The sequence below is a fragment of the Macaca mulatta genome, chromosome 4 (genome assembly GCF_049350105.2).
Source record: "Macaca mulatta isolate MMU2019108-1 chromosome 4, T2T-MMU8v2.0, whole genome shotgun sequence".
Lineage (NCBI taxonomy): Eukaryota > Metazoa > Chordata > Mammalia > Primates > Cercopithecidae > Macaca > Macaca mulatta.
Genome location: NC_133409.1, coordinates 155,528,066 through 155,553,039, shown reverse-complemented (window position 1 = coordinate 155,553,039; position 24,974 = coordinate 155,528,066). Strand labels below are relative to the sequence as shown.

General features: G+C 42.4%; 1 long non-coding RNA gene and 1 other non-coding gene across 2 annotated transcripts; one reads left to right on the top strand and one right to left on the bottom strand.

The window, feature by feature from the left end:
• Positions 1–8,140: 8,140 nt before the first annotated feature.
• Positions 8,141–8,213, bottom strand: TRNAV-AAC (transfer RNA valine (anticodon AAC)). The gene has a single exon. It is a non-coding gene; the product is annotated as a tRNA-Val (tRNA).
• Positions 8,214–12,094: 3,881 nt separating this feature from the next.
• LOC114677667 (uncharacterized) lies at positions 12,095–23,790 on the top strand. The gene is made up of 2 exons (XR_003729072.2): positions 12,095–21,222; positions 22,655–23,790. It is a non-coding gene; the product is annotated as an uncharacterized LOC114677667 (long non-coding RNA).
• The last annotated feature ends 1,184 nt before the right edge of the window (positions 23,791–24,974 follow it).

The following is a 24,974-nucleotide window of genomic DNA, read 5'->3' as shown; positions in this document are numbered from 1 at the left end:
CACCTCCTGGGTTCAAGCGATTCGTCCCCAGCCTCCCGAGTATCTGGGATTACAGGCATGCGCCACTATGTCCGGCTAATTTTTATATTTTTAGTAGAGATGGGGTTTTATCATGTTGGCCAGTCTGGTCTCAAATGGCTGGCCTCAAGAAATCCACCCGACTCAGCCTCCCAAAGTGCTGGGATTACAGGCATGCGCAACCGTGAACCCAGCCTCCATGTCTTGACAGTTGTGAATTCATTGGTTGCAGTGAATACAGAAGTGGAATGTGTCTTCCAGATTCTTATTTCAGTTCTTTTGGATAAATAGCCAGGATGATCAAAAGGTAGTTACATTTTAAATTTTTTTGAGGATCCGCCATACTGTTTTCTACAGTGACTGTATCATTTTGCATTCCCACCTACAGTGTAGAAAAAAGGGTTCCAATTTTCCACATGTTGCCTTTTGTTTTTGTTATTTGTTTTTTTTGATAATAGCTATCCTAACAGGTGTGATGTGAATCTCATTGACAGGTTGATTTGCATTTCTCTGATGATTAGTGACATTGAACTTTGTTGCTCATTTGCACATCTTCTTTAGAGAAATGTCTACTAGCCCTTCTTAAATCAGATTAATAGAGGTTTATTTGTTTGTTTGTTTGTTTTGCTACTGAGTTGTAGCAGTTCCTTCTGTATTTTGGAAATTAACTCCTTAACAGGTATATGGTTTGCAAATACTTTCTCCCATTCTATAGGCTGCCTTTTCACTCGATTGTTTCCTTTGCTGTGTGGAGGCTCCTTCATTTGGAATAGTCCAATTTTTCTATTTTTGCCTGTGTTTTTGGTGTCTTACCCATGAAGTAATTGCCAATACCAATGTTCTGAAGCTTTTCCCCTAATGTTTGCCCTGTCGCCCAACCTGGAATGCAGCTGCACAATCTCTGCTCACTGCAACCTCCGCCTCCTGGGCTCAAACAAGCCTCCCACCTGAGCCTCCCGAGTAGCTGAGACTACAGGTGTGGGCCACCAGGCCTGGCTAATTTTCTGTAATTTTTGTAGAGATGGGGTTTTACCATGTTGCCCAGTCTAGTCTCAAACTCCTGGGCTCAAACAATTCACCTGCTTCAGCATCCCAAAGTGCTGGAATTACAGGTGTGAGCCACTGAGCCCTGCCTAAGACCTTGTCTTAAACAACAATAGCAGCAGCAGCAGCAGCAACAACAACAAAAACAACAAACCAAACCAAACAACAACAAAGAAAACCCCAGTATGATACTGGTACAAAGACAAACATAGAGACCAATGGAACAGAAGAGAGGGCAGGAGAAGTGTAATGCCTCCTGCTTTATTTATTTATTTTTTTCTCAAGATCATTTAGTGATTCAGGGTCCTTTGTAGTTTCATATAATTTTACAATTGTTTTCTCTATATCTGTGCAAATGCCAGTGGGATTTTGATAGAGATTGTATTAAATCTGTAAATCACTTTGGGTAGTATGGAAACTTTAAGTCTTCCAATCTATGCCCATGGGATGTCTTTCCATTTGTTTGTGTCTTTTTGATGGATGCTTTATAGTTTTCAGTGCACAAGTGTTTCACTTTCTTAGTTAAGTTTAACTAAGTATTTTATCATTTTTGGTGCCACTGTATTAGATTATCTTCCTAATTTTCTCTTCAGCTAGTTTGTTAGTGCATAGAAACACAATTGCTTTTTAATGCTGATTTCATATCCTGCAACTTAACTGACAGTTTAAAAAATGGAGTCTTTAGGGTGTTCTCTATATAAGGCCATGCCATCAATTAATTGATTTTTGTATGTGAAGCATCTTTGCATCCAAAGGATAAATCCCACTTGTTCATGGTGTATGATTCTTTTAATGTGCTGTTGAATACAGTAATACAGTTTGTTAATATTCTGTTGAAGATTTTTGCATCTATGTTCACCAGGGATACTGCCTTGTAGTTTTCTTGGTAATGTATCTGTCTTTGGTATCAGGGTATTTCTAGCCTCATAAAATGAGTGCAAGGCCAGGCGCGGTGGCTCACACCTGTAATCCCAGCAATTTGGGAGGCCTAGGTGGGTGGATCACCTGAGGTCAGGAGTTGGAGACCAGCCTGACTAATATGGTGAAACCCCGTCTCTACTAAAGATACAAAAATTAGCCAGGCGTGGTGGCAGGCGCCTGTAGTCCCAGCTACTTAGGAGGCTGAGACAGGAGAATTGCTTGAATCCGGAAGGCAGAAATTGCAGTGAGCCGAGATCGTGTCACTGCACTCCAGCCTGGTGACAGAACATGACTCTGTCTCAAAAAACAAAACAAAACAAAACAAAAAACCTTTATTATTTCCTCCCTTCTGCTAACTTTGGACTTAATTTTTTCTTCTACTTTTTTGAGGTTTAAAAATTAGATTGTTTAGCCAGGCGCAGTGGCTCATGCCTGTAATCCCAGCACTTTGGGAGGCCGAGGCAGGCAAATCACCTGAGGTCGGGAGTTCCAGACCAGCCTGACCAACATAGAGAAACCCTGTCTCTACTAAAAACACAGTATTAGCTGGGTGTGGTGGCGGGTGCCTGTAATCCCAGCAACTTGGGAGGCTAAGGCAGGAGAATTGCTTGAACCTGGGAGGCAGAGGTTGCAGTGAGCTGAGATTGTGCCATTGTACTCCAGCCTGGGCAACAAGAGTAAAACTCCATCTCAAAAAAACAAACAAAAAAAGCCCAAAATTGGCCGGGTGTGGTGGTACACACCTGTAATCCCAACTACTGGAGAGGCTGAAGCATGAGAATTGTTTGAACCTGGGAGGTTGCAGTGAGCCGAGACTGCCACTGCACTCCAGCCTGGGTGACAGAGCTAGATCCTGTATGCAAAAAAAAAAAAAAAAAAAAAAAAGGAAAGAAGACAAAGAAACTTGGTATAACTTTGATCTTCTTAATTTTTTAAAGACATGCTTTGTAACCTAATGTAATCTACCCTGGAAAATGTTCTGTGTACACTTGAGAAGAATGTATGTTCTGCTGCTGTTGGGTGGAATGTTCTGAATAGGTCTGTTAGGGACATTTGATTTTCTTCTGATTTTTAACATATGGCTAGAATATGGGGACTATGACCTCCCTAGACAGGTAATTCAGGGAATTTTTTTCTACTTTTAATTATCATGACCTCTAGTGTTTACTTCACTTAACATCTATAACTTTAGGTAAAAAGGACAAAACTCAAAACACCAAGGGGGCAACAGAGACTTGAAATTCCAGTAGGACTGTAGTTTTTGTTCCTAGTGGACCAAGAGGACTTAGATGATTGTTCTGATTTTATGAATTCTCTCAGACTCTTGGAAGTAAATGTAATAGACCGTCCCTTAGATAAAATCAGACCATATTTCAGATTCTGTATATTCTGAGATGACCAAGGGTAGAGTAGGCCATTATTAAAATGGCCTGAAATGTCATGCATGCTAGACCTTTAACTACTTCTCTAGTCTTATTTAAAATCATACCTTTTTTTGCTCTATGTACTCTAGCTATACTGGCCCTAGTGTATTAATTCCTCTGATTTATAAGGTTATCTCCTACCACAGGGCCTTTTTACATGCCATTTCCTATTCTTGGAAAACTCTTTTTCTCCAATGCATTCTCTAGACTCCAAATCAATAAATAATTTTCTAGGGACTTTCCTAAACATTTAAGTGTGTGACACCTGCATTACTCATAGCAAAATGTATCTCTCCTCATAGCAAGTTTTACATTAGTTTGTAAGGCCACTTGATTAATGTTTTTCTTCCTCAATGGAATGTAAGTTCTATTAAGGCAGGTACAATGTCTGTTCTTGTTCACCAATGAAGCCCTACTGTCTAACACATAGCCTAGTTTATAATAGGCACTCAATAAATATTAGTGAAAGAAATGTGTCACCTTCACTGTGGTACTACTAGGTAGGTATTATTATATCAATTTCAAGAGGGAGCCTTCAGGCTCAAATGGGTTCATTTACTTGCCCAAGCTGCAAAGCTTGTAAATAAGAGAATTACAATTCAAGTATATGAAAAGAAATTATATTTAAATTATATTAGGAAATCCTACAAATCATTAGGAAAAAGATAGTCTAATAAAACAACTGGCAAATACTTGAATTGACACTGCATAAAATAAGACATCTAAATGGCAATTAGAATTCAAAAAGCATCTCAACTTTATTAGTCATCAAAGAAATGCAAATTGAAACCATACTGGCATACCAGTAGAATGACCAAAATTAAAAAGACAGAAAAAAAAATCATTTGCAAAGATGAGAAACACAAAAACTCTCATAAATAAGGGACTTCAAAAAGTTCATAGAAAATGAGTATTAAGAAAAACTATGCGTATTTCAAATTTTTTTTGCACCAAAATAAACTTGTATTAACTTCTTATAACATATCTGAGCCAGGTGTGGTGGCTCACGCCTGTCATCTCAGCACTTTGGAAGGCCAAGTCAGGCAGATCACCTGAGGTCAGGAGTTTGAGACCAGCCTGGCCTGACCAACATGGTGAAACCCCGTCCCTACTAAAAATACAAAATTAGCCGGGTGAGTTGGCACATGCCTGTAATCCCACCTACTTGGGAGGCTGAGGCAGGAGAATTGCTTGAACCGGGGAGATGGAGGATGCAGTGAGCTGAGATTGCACCCTTGCACTCCAGCATGGGCAACAAGAATGAAACTCCATCTCAAAAATATAAATAAATAAATAAATAAATAAATAAATATTAAAAAAAAAATATATATATCTGAACAGGATCTAGTTTGAGTTGCTAAGAAGCCTAAGACATCAATTTGAAAAGAGCTCCTATCAGAGCAACATAAATTCTGCTAAAATTGAGGCAAGAACAAACATAAAATTTACAGTAAAGCTTGGGTGGAAAAATGGTGAAATCATTGATGCTTTATAAAAAGTTTATGGGCACAATGCCCCAAAGAAATCAGCAGTTTACAAATGAATAGCTCATTTTAAGAAGGGACAAGACAACATTGAAGATGAAACCCACAGCTGGAGACTATCTGCATCAATTTGCAAGGAATAAATTCATCTTGTTTATACCCTAATTGAAAAAGAATGACAATTAACAGCAGAAATGATAGCCAACATCATAGACATCTCAATTGATTCAGCTTACACAATTCTGACTTAAGAATTAAAGTTGAGCAGACATTCCACTTGACGGGTATCCAAACCATTGCATCCAGGTTGGTTGTAAACAAGACGATAGCATTCAATGGAAAATTTAAACAAGTGGGATCAGGATCCTGAAGCGTTTCTTCAAACAACTGTCACAGCGGTTGGAACATGGCTTTACCAGTACAATCCTGAAGACAAAGAAAATTAAAGCAATGGCTACCAAGAGACGGAAATAGTCCAGTCAAAGCAAAAGTGAACCAGTCAAGAGCACAGGTCATGGTAATAGTTTTTTGGGATGCTGAAGGCATTTTGCTTGTGGACTCTCTGGAGGGCCAAAGAACAATAATATCTGCTTACTATTAGAGTTTTTTGAGAAAGTCAAAGCTGTAGCAGAGAAATTCCTAGTAACGCTGCACCAGAGAGTTTTCCACCATGACAACGCTCCTGCTCATTCCTTTCATTAAACAAAGGCAATTTTGCAGGAGTTTCAAAGGGAAATCATTAGGCATCCATCTTACAGTCCTGATTTGGCTCCTTCTGGCTTTTGTTTCCTAATCTTAACAAATCAATAAGGGACACCCATTTCTCTTTAGCTAATAATGTAAAAAACACTGCATTGACATGTTTAAATTCCCAGGACCCTCAATTCTTTAGGGATAGACTAAGTGGCTTATATCATTGCTTACAAAAGTGTCTTGAACTTGATGATGATTATATTGAGAAATAAAGTTTATAATTTTTTTATCTTTTAATTCCATTTTTCCACAAACATTTTAAATTCCCCTCATATACTATTAGAGGGAACTTCAGATAGTACAACCTTTTTGAAAAATTATTTGGCAATATCTAATAAACTAAACATATGCAAACTCTGTCACCTAAAATTTCACTCATATTTATATTCTCTACAGGAATGTATGAATATATTTGCCTAAAGAGAATGTTGTAAGTAGCACAATTTGTAATTAAAACATGAAATTTGTAACAAAAATATGAAAATGCCCAAATGTTAAACTTAAGAAGCCAAACTAAAAAGTGCACATATTATATGATTCTCTTTGTATAAATTTAAATAACACGCAAAACTAATCTATGCTCTTGCCAGTCAGAATGGTGGTTAGACTAAGCAGCAGCAGAAAACAGTTAAAGGGAGCCACATAAGGGAGGTATATCAATCTGGGTCCACTCCAGAGAGAGAGTAATTTGAGCAGGAAAGTTTATTACAGGGAATTAGTAATTACATCAGAGGATTAGAACAAGGAGGGATTGGCTAGTAAGAAGTGCAGAGAAGTCTAAAGAATATAGGACTTGGCCGGGCGCTGTGGCTCATGCCTGTAATCCCAGCACTTTGGGAGGCTGAGGTGGGCGGATCAGCTCAGGTCAGGAGTTCCAGACCAGCCTGGCCAACATGGTGAAACCACAAAAAATTAGCCAGGCGTGGTGGCGGGCACCTGTAATCCCAGCTACTTGGGAGCCTGAGGGAGGAGAATCACTTGAATCCGGAAGGCAAAGTTTGCAGTGAGCTGAGATCGTGCCACTGCCCTCCAGCCTGGCGACAGAGGGAGACTGTCTAAAAAAAAAGGAAAAAGAAGAAGAAAAAAAGGAGGAGGAGGAAGAGGAAGAAGAGGAAGAAGAAGAAGAGTAATAATAATAATAATAATAATAATAATAATAAAGGACTAGCCCGTATAAGAAGCAGCTACCACCCCTAGGGCTGAGGGCTGAGCTAGAGCACACAAAGAAGTATTCTCTTCCCACCAGGGCTGAGATCCAGACCTGCATCGAGGTGGGAAGGGTAGGAAAAAAGTGCTCCAGCGGAAGGTGCAGGACATGTGCCATCTAGATTACCAAGGAAAACTGTTCATGGGGAAGTCTGTTACCAGAGATGCTCTAAAGGAGGTTCCCCAAATACTGCTGGCCACCGTGCACTGCAGGAGGTTCCTACTAGAGAAACTGCTCAGGCTGCGAGAGCCCGGCCATTGTGCACACTAACGCGAGATTGTTTCCTCCAGCAATGTCTCTCCATCGCCCTCTATTGACAAAACGTAACATTGAGCTAACTGCGAAAGAAAATATTTAAAGGGCCCCCCTCCATTCCATTGTTACCGCGCAAGGAAAAGTGATTTTGCAGCTAAGAGGTAATAAATAGATAACCGGACAGAAGAGAAAATGCTGAACTTATTTTGATTGGTTCGAATTCAAACACACTCTTATATCCTTGTTCAAGTGCACAATCCATGGTGAAAGTTTAAGAGACGTCAAAAATTTTGTTTCGGCCAGGCGAGGTGCCTCACGCCTGTAATCCCAGCACTTTGGGATGCCGAGGCGGGTAGATCACCTGAGCTCAGGAATTCAAGACAAGCCTTGCCAGCATAGCGAAACCCCATTTCTACTAAAAATACAAAAATTAGCCGAGCGTGGTGGTGGGCGCTTGTAATTCCAGCTACTTGGGAGGCTGAGGCAGGAGAATCGCTTGAACCCGGGAGGCGGGGGTTGCAGTGAGCCTAGATGGCACCACTGCACTCCAGCCTGGGCAACAAGAGGGAAACTCCGTCTCAAAAAAAAAAAAAAAAAAAAAAAAAGTGTTTCCTCTCTGTGCTTCAGCAAAAAAAGAGCAAGTCCAATAATTCCCCGACGGGCTCAAAGCGAAACCCTGTTCCTTAGAAATCCCCGAGGAAACTTCCTCCGCGAAAAACCCGCAAGTGCTGCTCTCTGGATTCCAAGAAAGCCAGTCTCACCTGCGAGGTGCAGGCAAGTGGGGTTCTGGGGCTCCGGTGCCTATTGGGGTTGCCACCACCGGGGCACTCAGATGGAGATCAGAAAAGGAAGATGAAAGTGAGGGTTCGGCTTGGGGTAGGGAATGGTGTGACGCGGGATTCAGCGCCACGTTGCTGGGTGACAGAAGGAGCACAGAAGTTGAGGGTTCACGTGCTCGGCAAAAGCAAAGATTCTATTGGTTTAAATGAAAATACTCAAAAGTAGAATTAGCGGTGAAAGAAAATACCAGTTCGTGTTTCCGCCCGGTTTCGAACCGGGGACCTTTCGCGTGTTAGGCGAACGTGATAACCACTACACTACGGAAACTTACTGCGAACAGTGGTCTTCTTTCTCACTTAAAAGACTAGTCCTGAATTCTCCCTCTTTCCCTCCACACCCCCAGATAATTTTTTTTTTTTTATTATGGTGAATTGCACACTTTCACAGTTGCTATTTATAATATAAAAACTCGATGACCTAATTTAAGTTGGGGAACACTTGATAAATAATTGGTCTGTACTTTTTTGTATAACAAAATATATTTCCTAGTAGTTACTTATATAAAGAAGAGGCATAGAATTAATTTTGGAAAGGTAATTTGTTAAGATTTATGCATCTATGAATCTATGAACTAATTTTTAAACCTATTTTTAGTATTTAGATGTTCTTCCCATTGTTTTATACTTTAAAAAATACTGATTAGTTTTCAAATTTGTACCTGTTTTAATGTTTAGTTGTAACCAACTAGTAGCTTCAATGATAACTCAATTGGAAGGAATTCTATAAAAATAGAGCATTATGCTTCCCATAACAAAAATAATAAATGACTGGCTAATGGCTTAACCTAGTATAGTGTAGTATTCGGTGATCTAATTAGAAAAGAAGCTCTTTTCCTTCTAGAAATACTTGCCCACCTCCTTGCGGAAAACCCTCCCTTTCCGCTGTCTGCACTGGGATGAGAACCAGATCCATCAGGGAGATGCAGACCAGGGAGACCCTTCCTCCTGTTAACACTAGCGGGGCTGGTGGAACCCAGCCGACCATGCAGGAGGGAGGAGCTGGCAACGCCCTGAACGGTGGCAGGGGAAAGCATGCGGGTGTCAGCCTCTCTAGGGTTTGGATAAGCCGATTTCAAGTCCAGGACAGCAGAGAAAACAAAAGAGCTCTGTTCAAATTAAAAAAAAAAAAAAACTTACTGAGTTTCAAACCAAGGGTCTTTACTGTATTGGGCAAATGTGATAACCACAATACCAGTAAAACTTGCCTTTGGTCCAATGTCTCTTCCACAGGAAAAAAATAGAGGTTTTCCAGATGCCCCAGGTTCTGTAATCTCAAAGCTGCCCTTTCTTTCCAGAAACTGTCACAGTGGTGGTATATTTCTTGCCCTTGTACTTTTAGTGAACTGAAATCAACAGCCAAACTTTATCATTTTAGCAATCAAAGTATTCACCCATGAGCTCAATTTCTTTGCAAACGCCAGGCAAGAAAACCTCAATTAGATAGAGGAGTAGGGAGCAGATGATTTGGCTTTTTAAAAAAATTCTACTACAGTGTCCTAATCTTATCTATGCAACTTGTTCTGATCTTCACCTTTCTAGTGCCAGAAAATGAGCCTTTTAGGAACCAGGACCTGTAAGACTGAGCTCTTGGGACTATTAGCATTTGCCGCAGAGCAGGGAAGCTTCAGGATGAGATATACTGGGGAACAGGCACAAGGTTACAAGATTGTACCCTATGTCACAAATAATTATTTCCCTGGAATGTGACAGTTCAATGTTATTTGATTTAGAAAAGGAGGATAAAATGCTAGTATATTTTTTCTTTTCTTTGTTCTTCTCTCCCTTTTCACTGTCTTCCTCAATCTACTTTCACTGCACACTTAGAAGCAAGCTGCCTTCCCCCAGACTGCATATAAACACCACAAACTCTCTGTGCTTAGAGATGGTGGTTGGGCTGCCAGACCAGTCTGGAGAAAGTCTGTGCTTACTTTTTCCCCTACTTAGTATTCTTTCTTCCATGGGTGCCAGGAACAGAAAGCCCCTTCTCACCTTGAGATCATGTGAGCTGGTAGCAGCTGGATCATGAATAATTGGAATGCTGTGGGTAACAACTGAAAGAAAGACTGTAATTCCCAATTAACAAATTAGACTGTATTTCCCAATTAACAAATCAAGACCAGATTAGCAGCAACAATGATCTTTAAAAATATTGTTAAAGGAAAAAAGAAAGAAAAAGATAAAAAATATTGTTAAACTGGACATAGTGGTGTACCTGTAGTTCTAGCTACTCTGAAGACTAAGTAAATCAGGAAGATCCTTGAGCCCAGGAATTTGAGGCTGCATGTGCAATGATTGTGTCTGTGAAAAGCCACTGCCCTCCAGCCTGGGCAATATAGGGAAACACCATCTCTAATTAAAAAAAAAATTGTTGTAAACACATTTATTTCTTATTAATTAAAATAAATTATTGGCTGGGCGCAGTGGTTCACGCCTGTAATCCCAGCACTTTGGGAGGCTTAGGCGGGATGATCACTTGAGCCATAAGTTTGAGACAGCCTGGGCAACATCGCCAGACCCCCATTTCAATTTTTTTTAAAAAAGAAAAATAAATTATTGAGCTACAAACAATGTGCCAGACAATTGTGACCCTATGTTGTCACTAGGAGTGCCAGAGACATGCAGGACAAGATTACACAATCCTAACTCTCAAGGAGAAGAAAGAGGCACACAAGCAGTCAATATGCCATAAGCAAAAACTGGAGCAACAGACGTACAGATTGCGGAGAATTTGGATGGGAGTATAGAGAGGAGGCATCTCCCCAGTCCTTATGAACTGGCAGGGCAGATCTGGCAGGGATCTTTGGAGCCAAAATATCGGGGTACAATTCCTTCCTCTGCCACTTTCTCATCATATGTAGGATTTTAGGCAAGCTCTTTGGCTTCTTCATGACTCTATCCGAGTTGGTAAAATGGATACGGAAACAGTGTCTACCTCATAGAATTATAAACTCAATTAAGAAAAACTCCCTGAAATGTTTCAGACAGTGCTTAACTTACAAAAGTAGTTACTGCTTTTATTTTTAGAATTACTTTTAGCCTTGTCAAGCCTCTTTAGTCAAGATCTATCCTTGTCATTTCCGGTTTACATTTGAGCAAGTTAAGGCTTAGAACAATGTATTGAGGTTATGCTAGCTAGGAAGGGACACTACCAGGTGTGTTTGTCTCCAGAACTGGTGTTTTTGACCACCATGCTATACTAGGTAGTTTTATAAACCTCTGTTTATGGCACACACACACAAAAATGATTATAGAGAATATTATGGACCTCCTTATTTCCATGATCCTACTTCAACAGTTAGGCTCTCCTCCCTCTGCCAACCCCCATGATAATTTAAAGCAAATTTAGACATTTTCATCTAGCAACAGCTTTTTTGTGGCATTTTCGTAGCATATGCTTCCATTTGACTTTGTAGTTAATGAGGAAATTTGTTGAGCTCTTCTCCACTGGGCGGGAGAGATGCCATGCAGGGAGTCCTAAGCTTCCTATTGTCCCTCAGATCAGTAAAGAAGACCAGCCCTAAGCTGCTGACCACAGGTTCATGGGACTCTTCTGAGGGAATGTGAAGCCCAGAACTTATGCTAGTGATTCTCCAGGTGGACTATCCCTAAGATTCCCTGCCATACCCTCTTCTAGTGCAGAGGGTCTCTGGTACCGTTAAGGCTTGTGGAAGTCTTAATTTTTAGAGCTTCCAGGTGATTCTGAAGCTCAGGATCTTTGAGAAGTAAGATTTTGACAATGCTTTCATTAATGACAAATTTGTTTCATCTTAAAAAAGAAAACTTCACCCTTATATGTGTGGAGGAGGACACTATAGTGAAATTAAGGAAAACAAAAATCAAATTATCTGCTCCCTCCATCTACCTGAGGTTTTCCTGCTTGGTATTTGCAAAGAAATTGGGCGCATGGGTGAATACTTCGATTGCTATAAATAGTAGAGTTTGGCCATTGATTTTAGTACACTAAAAGTGCAAGGGCAAGAAACATACCACCACCTTGACAGTTTCTGGGAAGAAACTTAACTGCACCTTCTGGACCCAATTCGCGTGGCGCAGTGGCGGAAAGAGGCGAACGAATCTGCAGCCCCAGCTCCGCCTTCCCGGTCCCTGCACACCCCGGCAGCCTCTGCGCGGTTCTTCCCGCCCCCACCACCCGCCGCCACACAAAGACGCTGCGTCCTGGCGGTTAGCCGGGGCTTAGTCTAGGCGGGGCAGGGTTGTCTGGGAGACCAGATGGCCACCAGGTCACCCAGGTGGGAAGGGAAGAGAGGTTCGCCGCTGCCTCGGGCCTGGGCCTGGCCGGTGGGAGACACAGCAAGGACTCTGGGAGCCTGCAGAGCAGAAGCCGCCGCGGGACCGGGCCTCCGCCTCTTCCTTAGGTCCAAGACCAGAGGGTCTGCAGGGCCCCAGAGCAGCTGGCCGCGCTCCGCTTCCCACCGCGCTCTCTGCTGAAACTCATGTGGATTGTTTATCCTTGTTTTGCTAAATTTCTTTATTTGCTGTAACAGTTTGGGGGGGGGTGTGTGTGTGTGTAATTTTCAGGGTTTTCTATATATAAAAATCATGTCACGGCCGGGCTTAGTGGCTCACACCTGTAATCCCAGCACTTTGGGAGGCCGAGGCAGGAAGATCGCTTGAGCCCAGGAGTTCGAGACCAGCCTGGGCAACATAGCGAGACCCCAGTCTCTAAAATTTTTTTTTAATTTAATTTTTTATTAGCCGAGCGTGGTGGCACGCGCCTGTGGTCCCAGCTACTCCGGATGATGAGGCAGGGTAATCGCTTGAGCCAGGGAAGTCGAGGCTGCAGTGAGGCATAATTGCTCCACTGCACTCCAGCCTGGGTGACAAAGAGAGATCCCGTCTCTCAAAAAAAAGTCATGTTATCTGTGAACATAGATAATTTTACTTTTTCCTGGCCAATGCTGTGCTGAATGACATGGTGAAAGTGGGCATCCATTATTCCTGATTGTAGGAGAAAAATTTTCAGTCTTTCGCTGTTGAGAATGATATTAGTTGTATGTTTTTCATAATTGGGCATTATGTTGAGGAAGTTTCCTTCTGTTCCTGGTTTAAATTGTGTGTGTGTGTGTGTGTGTGTGTGTGTGTGTGTGTGTGTGTATGTGTGTGTGTGTTTTGACAGGGTCTTGCTCTGCCACCCAAGCTGGAGTGTGTGTGTGTGTGTGTGTGTGTTTTGACAGGGTCTTGCTCTGCCACCAAGCTGGAGTGTGTGTATGTGTGTGTGTGTGTTTTGACAGGGTCTTGCTCTGCCACCCAAGCTGGAGTGTGTGTATGTGTGTGTGTGTGTTTTGACAGGGTCTTGCTCTGCCACCCAAGCTGGAGTGTGTGTATATGTGTGTTTTGACAGGGTCTTGCTCTGCCACCCAAGCTGGAGTGTGTGTGTGTGTGTGTGTGTGTGTTTTGACAGGGTCTTGCTCTGCCACCCAAGCTGGAGTGCAGTGGCCGTGATCTTGGCTCACTACAGCTTGGACCTCCAGGGCTCAAGCAATCCTTCGACTTCATCCTGCCAAGTAGCGAGGACCACAGGTGTACACCACCACATTTAGAAGTCCCTGAGAAAATTGTCTTGGAGGAAAACTCCTTTTCCAAGGAAGCCAGTCTCACCTGTGAGGAGGGATCCTGCTCGCCCCAGGCGCCTACTCAGACACCATGGGAAATGGGGAGTGGGGCTCAGAGCGGGCAGGCTTTTTTTTTTCCCCTCCGAACTCCTGAGTTCCAGTTATTTGCCTGACTCAGCCTCCCACAGTGCCGGGATTACAGGTGTGAGCCACCGCACCTGGCAAAAAGGTGCTGAATTTTGTCAAATACTTTTTCTGTATCAGTTAAGATGATTATAGTTTTTTTCTCTTCATTCAGTTAATGTGGTATATATTGCATTGACTTTTGTATGCTGAATCATCCTCACATTCCAGGAACAAATCCTACTTGGTTATGGTATATAAACCTTTCAATACTTCGCTAAATTCAGTTTGCCAGTATTTTTTTGAGGAATTTTGCGTGAATATTCATAAGGGATATTGCTCAGTAATTTTCATTTTCTGTAATGTCTCTGCCTAGCTTTGGTATCAGGATAATGCTAGCCTCATAAAATGAGTCGTAAATATTCCCTCCTCTTTGATTTTGTGGAAGAATGTAAGAAAGATTGGTGTTAATTCTTTAAATTTGGTAGAATTCGATAGTGAAGCCATCTGGTTCTGGACTTTTCTTTGCTGGGATATTACTGATTACTTCTTGAATATTTTTACTAGTTATAGATCTATTCAGATTTCTGTTTATGATTAAATTTTGGTAGATTGTGTGCTTTTAGGAGGTTGTCCACTTCATCTAGGTTATCCGATTTGCTGGCATGTAATTGTCCATAGTGTTCTTTAATAATCCTTTCTTCTGCAAAATTGGTAGTAATGCCTCCACTTAAATTGCTGAGTTTAGTAATCTGAATCTTCTTTTTCCCTTGGTCAATCTTGCTAAATGTTTGTCAATTTCAGTGAACTTTTCAAACAGCCAACTTTTCGTTTCATTAGTTTTCTTCATTGTTTCTGGTCTGCCCTTACTGATGGCTTGCCTTTTCTAACAGCCTGTCCTATGGATTTAGCACTTACTAGACAGCCCACAGTTGCATCAGCCAATTCCTTGTTCAAAAAATCAATCTCTCCCTCATGTAAATGTCTATGTTGATGATTCTACTTAAACTGAACATACCCACCTAACCAGCACATGGCTCAACAGCATTTCTGGTCCTTTTCTAGTCACTATCCACTCTTCCCAGAGGGAATCACTATTCTGACTTCTAACAGCTGAAGGGAGTCTTGCTAGCTTTGTAATTTAAATCAGTGGAACCACAGAATGCATCCTGTTTTGTGTCTGGTTTATTTTGGTCAAGTTTGTAAGGTTCATACATACAGTTGTAGATTGTTCTTTCTTACTGGAACTGATTATTCTATGCAAACTTATTCATGTGATGGCTGGCACTTGGGATGTCTCTAGTTCTTTTGGGTATTATGAATAGGTTGCTGGGCAATCTAGCAAATATATTTAGTGAACACAGCTACTCATTTGTGGTAGGCAAATATCAATCAGGATGTGATATTGTTGATTTTATAAGTGAAAAGTCTGAGAGATATGAAAGGATTACAGACAAAAAAACAAACAAAAAAAACCATCATGTGAACAGGAAATGTTTCCAAACCTGAATTGTCCAGACATACACATACCATCCTCCACTTGGAGGGAATTCTACCGACATGTTTCATGGTATAATGGTTATCACACACTTGCCTAACACACAAAAGACCGCTAGTTCAGAACTGGGTGGAAACATTGTACCTTTTCCTCACTCCTAGATTATCAAACGCATAAAACAACTTACATTCTCCCTCCTTCATCCAGAGCCATCTCAAGAACCTCTGTTCTCCTTCCTTTATCCTGAGCAAGCTGAAGCTCACATCACCAGCGCCCTCCTCTCCCGCCATGCTCTGCAATTGCCTGCCTGCTCTGAGCCCCACCCCACTTTCCCATGGTGTCTATCTGAGTAGGCACCTGGGGCGTGCTCACCAATGAGACTGGCTTCCTTAAAACAGCAAGAGTTGGACTTGTGAGTTTCCATCCAAGATAATTTTTTCAGGGATTTCTAAGAAGGAAGAGGGTTCTCCTTTCAGCAAAGCAGAGAATTGGACAATCCGCTCTTTACCCCTAAGCACAGAGAGGATTTTTCATAAAATAGGTGAGTGGACACTTAGAAACAAATCAATTTCTCTTCTCTTTTATAATTTAAGATTGTGTCACTTAAAGTTTGCCATTTAAAGTTTCATTGTAGTAAAGAAGACAATTCCATAACTTTCTTTTTCCTCTATAATCAACATGTAACTCCTTACCCAATTGTTTCAATAAACTCTCCATCCAAATTATTGTAGTTTCTGTATGTACTTATGAATGAATGAATGAGAAAGAACCTTGCTTTGTCACCCAGGTTGGAGTGCAGTAGCACGATCTTAGCTCACCGCAGCCTCGAACTCCTGGACTCAAACAATCTTCTTGCCTCAGCTTCCCAAGTAGCTGGGGCTTCAGGCATGCACAACCATGAGTACCACCATGCTGGTCTCTACTTTTTTTGTAGTAGAGATGAGGTCTCACTATGTTGTCCAGGCTCTGATTACCTTTTTTTTTTTTTTGAGATGATGTCTTGCTCTGTTGCCCAGGCTGGAGTACAGTGGCATGATCTTGGCTCACTGCAACCTCCGCCTCCTGGGTTCAAGCAGTTCTTCTGCCTCAGCCTCCCAAGTAGCTGGGATTACAGGTGCCCACTACCATGCCTGGCTACTTTTTTTGTGTTTTTAGTGGTGACGGAGTTTCACCATGTTGGCTAGGCTGGTTTCAAACTCCTGACCTCAGGCGATCCGCCCGCCTTAGCCTCCCAAAGTGCTAGGATTACAGGTGTGAGCCACTGCACCTGGCCTATTACTTGTTTTGATAACAACAAAAAACAGCAAAATCTTGTGGGAGGTTGGAATGTAACCAAACAGCTTAGCTTCAAACCATGTTTTAAAAACTTTGTTTCTTTCCTTCTTTCTCCCTAGTTTCTAGACATAGCTTTGAGACAAACTGCAGATGTGTTTTCTTTTGTCTTGAATTACTGCCTTGGAATGGGCATTAAAACTGCCTTCCCTTTCCCATATTATGCTCCCATGCCTTATGCTCATTTATTTACCTGGATGCTTGTTAAACTCATACCATGCCCTCTTATCTGGTCATATATTTCCTTAGAAGCTTCAGGGGCTGAATCCTGATGCAGACCAGGCATCTCCAGAATTATCTCTCCAGTAGGAGATTAATTCAAGGACAATATTCACTGTTGGCTAGAGATTATCTGCTAGATTGACCATCATTAATTTGTAACTTGATTGGGCCTACGTGTCACTGGCCCCTTCACCAGTTGAAACAGTAATTCAAGATAAGCCATCAGAATGAGACACCCACTGGGTACCTCCTGCCTCTTGCCCCTCTGCATTACAAGCTCCTCTTCTTAAAATGTTTGGCCTCTCTCTAGAAATTGAAGAGTGGCAACTTTTGGCCGGCCACACTCCCTGTTGCTAGCATGGATAATAAAACTCACTCTGTTTTTAATTATACCTCATTCTTGTTCTTTTGGCTTTTTTCTACAAGTGACAATCAGCCAGACCCTCTTTTGGCTACAGGAAGACTTTGATAAAGAGAACGCCTGAGCTCAATCTTGTGTGTTTTAAGGAAACAGAAAAAAAAGGAAAAGAAAAAGTCTTTTCCTGCCTTGTACCTCTGTCTAAATAAAAAGAGAGGCAGCTTCCTCACAGAAAAATATCGCTGATCTTAAAACCAAATTCAAAGAACTGAAAAAGGAAGTTTCTAGTGTTCCACTTCTGTGAATTTGGCCCAGAAAAATCCACAGAGAAGGTGTTAAAGTCAGAGAATTTATCCTGCATCCCTCAGGAAGCCCTAGAACCAAACAAAGCTCTCCCTAAAGGGCTGAAATCAGGCCATGAGGGTTGTGGGGGTGACGGAGCCGTGTAAGCTCTCTGGTTTCACAGGTTTAGGTCACTGCTGACAGATTCAATTACTATGGGAGGACATTTCATTCATGTCTAATTTTCATTCAGTTGGATGATTCTCCCAAATCCGTCATTCTTTACCATAAGTTTACTCATTGTTTTAGATTTACCGCAAGGCACTTTCCCCTGGGAATTTTTCTGAGACCACAGTGAGCTAGGTATACTTCCTGTGTTTTGATTTGTCATACTAAAAATCTTAAAAGTATGAATTTCTACATGAAATGAAGGTAAGATCGTTTATTTTATTTATTTATTTATTTATTTATTTATTTTGAGACGGAGTCTTGCTCTGTTGCCCAGGCTGGAGTGCAGTGGCGTGATCTCGGGTCATTGCAAGCTCTGCCTCACGGGTTCATGCCATTCTCCTGTCTCAGCCTCCCTAGTAGCTGGGACTACAGGCGCCCATTAATCTTAACAATCTAGGTCTTAGATTTCACTGTATGGGCATTAAACAAGTGTTTATTTCTGTATAGCCTTTTTGATGACTACCCAGCAATTCCACTTCTACAAATGTCTCTCAGTGAAATTCCAGCTTAGCTCTGTAGTGGCTTCATAGAATCTAGTCACTGCAGCAACTTCAGGCAGCAGAGAGTTGGGGTAACCTGCATGTCCATCACCAGAATGAGTAAATACTGCAGTGAATACAAGTTTGTATGAAGTTTCATGTTCTGCGGGAGTCACAGCTAATGAAGCAGATGTATATATACCACAACAGGTGGAGTTTTCAGTGCAAAGTTAAATCTAAGAAACAAAATATATTATCAGGATGTACAGTACAATACCAAAATTAAAATTACAGAGTTACACAAAATACAGTGGGTGAGGCAGTAGCTGAATGACTAATGCCAGAGGGAATGGTGGCAAATTGTGTGAGGAGGGGAAGAAACTAAGTTAAATTATCTGACTGGCATGCTTGCCACCTCTTGGAAGACACCTGATTACACTCAGTCCCCTGCCGTCTTGCTGGCCAGGAAGATAACTGGTCACAGGTGGTCCCCTCACCCCACCTCATTCCACAGTCTCTTATGGCAAAGCGTTTCCTTGACAGAAAATGCTAAAGGTCTCCAAAGCCCCTCCCTTTGCATCCTGGTTTCTAAAATGTCTTTTTTTTTTTGTAATCAAGAGGTTAATGTTTGGGTGTATTGGAAGGATACAGAAAAAGGCATAGGACAGTATGGACAATGGTATTGAAATAAAATTCCTCCTTATTCTGCCTGAAGTTTCCTGACATGATGACATGGTATTTGTGAGGATTTGGGTCACTGGGCGAAAGCCTTCCTTTGTCTTGAATCATGGATTTTGGGTATTGTTGGTTTTGATAAATGGAATACAGAAGGAAAGAAAAAAAGGGCCACAAATATGAAAATGCTCTAAAAGAAAAAATAGTTTCACAATACTGAATGCAAGCCATTCAGGAAATGTCCATTTCAAATTTTAAAGATAGCTCCTAGGTGTATGGTGGTTTTTGTAATGTAGTGGTTGTCACGTGTGCCACCCACGCGAAATGGAAACTGGGCAGAAATATTCCCTTATGGGTCTCTCTCTCTCCCTCTCTCTCTCTCTACTTCAGCTTGGATAATTTCTTGTTTCACTAAACTCAACTCGAGTTAAGGGTGTGAATACAGAGTCGTTCTAAAAGGAGTATCATGTGGGTCCCTATCTTTGCCCTGCCCCGGGGGTTGTAGGTGGCTTGACTATGCAGCTTCTAACTTGGCGTTAAGAGACTAAGGTCTCTTAAACTCAGGTCTGGTGCCTAAAAAATATGTCTTTATTCCCTTACAGGTCTAGGGGTCAGAAATCTGCAATCAGTTTCAGTGGACCAAAATGAAAATGTCAGACAGGGTTTCTAACACCCTCCAGAAGTGCCAGAGGTGAAGCAGCTTTCCTTGGTCTTTCCAGGTTCTACAAGGACATTCCTTGGCTCATACCTCCTCCTCCCATTTTCAAAGTCAGCAGCGTAGTATCCTGATTCAAGATCACATTGTCTTCCTTTTCTTTGTAGCCAAATCTCCCTCTGCCTCTCTCCTCTGGTGACAATGGCTGGGGTCTTGACTTGCCAAGGTAACTGTCGTTGGGGAGCAGAGAGTGGGATCCGCAGTGTTCTGGTGACTGTTGGGATCTGGGCGCGAGGAAGGAGAGTGGCTCTCATGATTCTCTGCATTCTCAGTGCCCCGTGGCCCGTACTGGTCATTTGGGTATAGTTTTACTGAATTTCGCAGATCTGGAAACATAGAAGGGACTGGGTCTCCAAACTTGGACTGCCCCTGGCCTGAAAGGTCTGGGCTCAGGACTCCGAGCTCAAGTCAGTCTGTTCACCCAACCCCTAAGCCACTGCATCCAGGTGAGGAGTTGGGCCCGAGCACCACAGCGCAGGTAGGGTTGGTAAGAGCCAAAGACTGGAGTCCCAGGGACTGTGGGGCTGGGCTGGTAGGGCCACTGCTACCACCTAAGCAATACAGGCCGCCTGGAAGACCGAAGGCGGAGTTCGCTGATGCGGAAGCCAAGACACAGGGCAGTAAGAATCCGCGCCATTTCTTGTGATGTCACCTGAACCCTTGGCCGGTAGGTGCCTCTCATCCATTTGGAAGACAGGGCTCCAGCCACCGGCAGCTCTGAAAGAGTTTGAAGAATTTATTGTTCACAGATGGTATTTAAATGGACTTATTTCTAAAAGTCACATTCCTTTATTACCTATTTGTTATTAGAAGTACCCATTTTCATATGTGTTTAAAACTATTTGTGTCTCAAATTCTCAGGAGATTGATGCACTCCAGTTTATTCTTTTTGGCATATGTTTTTACTCATAAATTAGGTTAAACTTCATACTTGTTTAATAAAATTTAGTTATTTGGTTACATTAAAATATTTGTATCCAGATAAGAAGTCTCTTCCTTCTCCTATGCTTTTTTGGAATTTAGAGCATATCTGAAATAAAATTAATTTACATTTTATTACTAATTGATTATATGCCATCAATTAATATTATTTCAACTGTCCCTTACTGTAAGCCAATTAGATTATACCTTTTTTCTTTAGTGTTTTTGGATTTATTAGTATTGATCTGTGCTATTCTGTTATGTTTTTTAGTTAAAGAAAAATTATTCATGACACTAGCTAAACATGGTAAGGCAGATTTTATTCAAGGGACTACTATAATGGAGTTTTGCAGTAGGGGAGATCAGGCTTAACTCCAAATACAAAAGAACAAGTGAAGGTTTATAGCAAAGGTTCAGGGCGGGGGTTAGTGGCTGAAAAATTACTGAGAAGTAGGGTAATTCTTTGCTAAACTGACCTAACAGATTTTTTTTTTTTTTTCTAAAGACAGGCCAGGAAGGCCAGGCACCGTGGCTTACCCCTGTAATCCCAGCACTTTGGGAGGCTGAGGTGGGTGGATCACCTGAGGTCGTGAGTTCAAAACCAGCCTGACCAACATGGAGAAACCCTGTCTCTACTAAAAATACAAAATTAGCCAGGTGTGGTGGCGCATGCCTGTAATCCCAGCTTCTCGAGAGGCTGAGGCAGGAGAGTCGCTTGAACCTGGGAGGCAGAGGTTGCAGTGAACTGAGATTGCGCCATTGCACTCCAGCCTGGGCAACAAGAGCAAAACTCTGTCTCAAAAACAAACAAATAAGCAAACAACAACAACAACAAAAAGCCAGGAGGCCAGGGTAATAAGATATCAAGGTGAGACATAAGGAATTTGATAAAATATCTAGGGTGATCAGACCAAGGGTGAAGATTTTTCACTAAACTTAGCAGGATTCTTGCTAAAACTAGAATAAGTGAACCAAAGAGAAAAACCCATGGTCTGGGCTTTCAGTACTTACAAAGGAGGCTGACTAGAGTTGGGTCAAGAAGGTCTTTGCCACTTTATGCAAGTAACTGAGTTTCCTTTAATGGTGGCAATCTCAACATTCCCTTGGAAAATAAATCCACATCTGAAATGTGAGTGAATTTGGATAAATCATATTCAGAAATCAGACACCCATCAACTCGCAGCTGCTCCAGCATATGAGAGCTGTTCAACAGGGACATGTGCAAGTGGTGGTATCCCCTCCTCTTAGGCCTAATCTGCCAGTGAGGTTGGGGATGAACAGGGGCCCAGTCATCTGTTTGCAGAAATGAAACCCTAGGGTGCAGTCAGAGAGACTTTTCCTCCGCTCTTTTGTGGTACTTTGCGCCATCATCATTCTGTGGGTTCGGTCCTCCAGGACATGCCTGAATATAAGGTTCTCACATGCCTGGCCCTCATCTGATTAAGGACAGAAGTACAGGGTCCTTCTTCCTGATCCACCCAGGTCTATTAAAGTTCAAGCTAAAAACCCTTTCCCAGAGAAAGCCTCCAAGTGCCCCCCAGCACGGGGGCAAGGAGGAGTTTAATGTACAAGGGGTGAGAAAGAGGGTGGGGAGAGGAGAAATTGCCTCCCCCAATCTCTCCTTCCCCATGGGGTCCCTTCTGCATCCTCACTCCTGGCATTAGAGACCAAGGGGACAGAAGCTGGGATAGGGCCCTGGATTGCCTTCCCTAAAAAGATGTCCTTCAAAGCTTTGCCCAGTGCATCCTGTTGCCCCTGAGGTATATAACCCAGGGTGGGTTACCTTTCAGGGTCCCTTAGGTGTGGTGCAAATGGGGAGCATGCAGTGGAGACTGCATCCACCCTGGCAGTTTTCTTGAACCTTGGGGGACTGGCTTGCTGTGCATCTTAGGCTTCTGTTGTCTCTTACTGCCTATCTGTGAATAATAAACCTGATTCATATAACTTGTGGCATGTGAATGTAGTCTGTCTCATCTGACTGAGGCAATTAGTAAAACTGCAGCCCAGGATGCTGTGGGTGGAAATGTTCTGATTCCCGGTGGTTAGCACAGTGATGATTTTTTGCTATTCTTCATTCGGTGAGAGTTCTCCTTTGGGACAGGTAATTAGTGAACCTGCTTCATAAAATTGGTATAGCAGTAGGGTCTGGTCTGACAGAACCATGACTTATGGGCTAAGAGGGAGGGGCAATGCCCTTTAGTACCCAGTCCAGGGCAGAGGGCTGCAGGAGCCAGACATGCTTCAGGATGTTTTATGGGGAAGGAGGAATGATAAGTGGGACATATGTCACCTCCCCACAGATGTGAATGAGCTGGCTGCATGAATTGAGGCAGAGAGAAAGGAATATGGAAACAGAGGAATATGCAACTCTGTCCTCTAGCTTTGGGACACATATGCGATTGCTCATTCTCCAGGATGGAGATCTTGGGAAATGGATACTCAGACCCTAAGACACCCAAGAGGCTATAAGAAGAGTCTCTGAGGCACTTAAGAAGGAATGAATGTGCATGACGCAGCCCATCTTTACCCAGCAGTGCAAGAATGTTGGGGTAGCTCAGCAAGAAATCATCAAAATGCTCTCCTTCACAGAAAGACAAATTAGTGATCTCAAGGACAGCTATGGGCAAAAACCAAGAGAAGACATGTTTTCTTGGCTATCTCAGGTAGTTGATGAGGAGTGGCAGAACATTCTGCTGTCATGAAAAGAATGGCACAGCCTGGGTAGATTGGCTCACAACCCAGTGTTGCAGCAGATGTTCAGGGTGATCCAACGAGCCATGGCTATAGATCACCATGCCCACAACCTGGAATCTTTTCTTATTTGGTTGGTGTCTAGCATTCTAGGCTCTTTTCCCATCCAGGGTGGTTTGCCTAACCTTGCATTGTGCCCTTGGCAGTCAGGACATGAGGCTGTCACAGCCTTGTGCAGGGTGGCCCCAGGCTGATGGCTATCCAACCTCCAGAAGGGAGAATTGGATGATACAATATTATCTAGTTGCAATATTGATGATTTAATAGACCAGAGCCCTTGGCCCTGGCATAACCAATTGATTTTACTTCTTCCCCTTGGAATAGCCTTTGGCAAGGCCATTGAAAAACTTTATCATACTTTGCTAGCCTGGCAGCAGAATGGGGATCAAATTTGACAAATTTAATCTGACAATTAAATACAAAAGGCTAACTTGGGAGGAGGCAATCCAAGGGCTGGTAGTGGGGCTGCCTCCAAGGGCCCCTACTCCACAGACTTATTTAGGTTCCTAAATAAGAGGTTGATGGCCTCCCCACATCTGATACATGCTACTGGAACCAATCAGAGGGAGGCCCTTGCAGTTTACAGAATCAACAGGTGCCAGTCATGCAGGAGGACTAGCTTGTTATGAATCTTAGGCTTCTGTTGTCTCTTGCTGCCTATCTGTAAGTAATAAACTGCTTTATATAACTTGTGGTGTGTGAGTATGTGCTGTCTCACCTGACTCAAGCAATTGGTAAGACTGTAGCCCAGGAGGCAATGGGTGGAAGCATTCTGACTCCTATTCCTGATGGTCCACATAGTGATAATTTTTGCTAATGACCTCATTTTTGAATCCATTTGATATCCTTTGGTCTTCATTTTACTTGCCTTCTTGATATTTACACTTCCTAAAACATTTCCCATGGCATCAATGACACCAAATCCTTTTTTCCTTACAAATTCTCTCCTGTAAGGCCAACCGCAAGCTTTAAAAGATGACATTTTTCGGCCGGGCGCGGTGGCTCACGCCTGTAATCCCAGCACTTTGGGAGGCTGAGGCGGGCGGATCACAAGGTCAGGAGATGGAGACCATCCTGGCACACACGGTGAAACCCCGTCTCTACTAAAAATACAAAAAAAAAAAAAAAAGCCAGGCGTAGTGGCGGGCGCCTGTAGTCCCAGCTTCTCCAGAGGCTGAGGCAGGAGAATGGCGTGAACCCGGGAGGCGGCAGAGCTTGCAGCAAGCGGAGATCGAGCCACTGCACTCCAGCCTGGGCGATAGAGCGAGACTCTGTCTCAAAAAAAAAAAAAAAAAAAAAAAAAAAAGACATTTTTCAGGGCTGGGCGTGGTGGCTCATGCCTGTAATCTCAGCTTTGGGAGGCCAAGGCGGGCAGATCACGAGATCAGGAGTTTGAGACAGGCCTGGCCAATGTAGCGAAACCCTGTTTGTATTAAAAATACAAAAATTAGCCCCATTGCACTCCAGCCTGGGCAACAGAGTGAGACTCTGTCTCGAGAAAAAAAAAAAAAAAAAAAAAAGCAATTTTTCAAGTGTTAGTCTTGGCCCTTTTCCCCCTCTCAGTTTCCTATATAATACCTCACTATAATTCCTTGTTGGCCCTTCAGTTTTATACTATCTCCTCTCATATCTGCAGTCCAGAACTTGCCTGAGGCTATTCCTTATATCCTATTATCCTACTCAAGCATCTCTACTTGAGTTACCCTGTACCTTAAATTCAACATATTTGAAACTGAGTACTTAATTCCCCTACCCCCAAAAAGGATGGAAAAAAATGTTACCCTCTCACTATTGTTTTTTATTTCTCCGTTTATATATTGCTGCATTACAAACCACCAAGACCATAGTGGCTTAAAACAATAATAACAT